The following is a 1,985-nucleotide window of genomic DNA, read 5'->3' on the forward strand; positions in this document are numbered from 1 at the left end:
CCAAGTTAATGTCTCGTCAAATTAAACGACCTTCCTTCCGTTTTTATCTCACTCTTCGTTGCCGGAGGGAGCCATAGTGGAGTAGCACCGCAGACAGACACCCGTGCAGGATGAGTTTAAACAATGGGTTTTAAATGACAGCAAAGATGGATGGAGGCCTTTTGGCAAAACCCAGAAGCTTAGCTTTACTTGCGTTTGTAATAGTTTGAGCCAACAGGGGGCAGTGCACTTCAGTCCTCATCTAAATGAGATTGGATTAGAAGGTTTGTTCACAAAATAACAGCATGCCAGTTTGTCTGATATTTTACTACTGAGTCATTATAAATTAAAGTGCATCCTTAAGGTGACCACCAAAGAGTGACACTGCTGTGAAGATGTAACCGAAAGACACATGCTGGAGCAGCTGCTCTAATGTGAATGGTGAATAATGCAGCAAGTGCCCCATGTCCACATCTGTGTCTCAGACCACAAAAAGCCACTTAGATGCAATTGTGAAAGTAAAGATTTCTTCAGAAATTGTCACATGACCTGAAAAAAAGCTGCTGCCTGCTTTAAATAATAAACGATCATGATCACAATGATGATCAAGAAGAGTTGAGTTTGCTGTTTGGATACAGATTCTTGTCTCCTCATGCCCTATTTTTATAATCATGTTGACTGGAATAAAAAGTTTCACTTCTAGGTAAATCCAAATGTCCACTTCTGTATGAGGCACTGCTTTCCATTCAATAAGACGTTTTTAGGGGAAGAAAACCCTAAAGCACATGGAGTACTTCATGACAAGGCAGACAAGGAAGTTCCTCTTTAAGAGCGTTATTTATGAACAGCACAAAAAAAGAAAAAGAAATCCTGATCCACTCAAAAATGTATGCGCATGCTTACATAGCAGAGGCTTTTACTCATGTGACTGCCACCCGTCAATAACGGGGCGGAGGTAACCTTGAGCTATTTCTGCCAAACAATCATGTTTCTTATCGTGCAGAGAGACCAGTGACAAAAAGCCTCTTTGTTGACAATTTCCACTTCCTCAGGGACCCGTCGCTGTGGCAACACTCCTCAGCAGGAGGAACTGTGGTCCAAAAGAAGGTCAGGATGTGTAAAGTGTAAAGAGGTCACATGAATTATGTATTAACCTTAACCGGGCTCCCTTATTTTGACTGACCCCAGCTAATTCTATTTTCCCATTCATAAATGCTTTCCATTTTCTTTCTAATATAATATGGAACATGAGACATTTGCTGGCTGGGTGCCCCGAGCTGTGACCTCCTGGCTGAAATGCTTTCAAGTGTGGCTCAGGAAACTAATTCCTTACGCTGGGTATGTCAAACAGCATTGCTTATTCTGTCACAACATGTCCAAGCTACTGTATTTCAAACAGTATTTTGGCGATTTAATACGACAAACACGGAATAAAGTAATTAATCCATCTTTTACACAAATGAAATACTGAAAAACTGTTAAATATTTACCAGAACAATGGTGTTTAAACCAAAACATTGTGTTAAATGAGCCATCAAGAATCAACCCTCACCATTACTCAATATGAAATGCTCGTGTGACATGATGCAAGAGATTTTTGAGCTTTCTCAACTTTTTCCTGCCGTTGTTGACTTAACTAAGGTTTTGGCAAGAGTTCTGACAATTTGGATCTTCTTGTTCACCTTATTAGGATAACACTGAGAAACTAATAAAGAACTTCTTCTCAGAAGGAATCTCTAGATGGAGCAGCTGAATACATCAACAAGCCAAAAACAGTGTGTTGGGAATCAGCTTATATTCATTTATGAATATAATTGGTGAATTAATTTTAAAATGTTATCATTAAAATTTGATACATCAAAAATGCAAACATGAATTCAAACATTTGTCTTTGTTACTATGATAAAAACACTAACTATGAAAAAATAATGATGTTACCGGGTAAAAATCTGCAGTTTTCGTTCAGCAGAGAGCTGTTAAAACCAGTTCAAACTGGTTCAGGCTAT

Source organism: Chelon labrosus (genome assembly GCF_963514085.1).
Source record: "Chelon labrosus genome assembly, chromosome: 19".
Taxonomy (NCBI): Eukaryota; Metazoa; Chordata; class Actinopteri; order Mugiliformes; family Mugilidae; genus Chelon; species Chelon labrosus.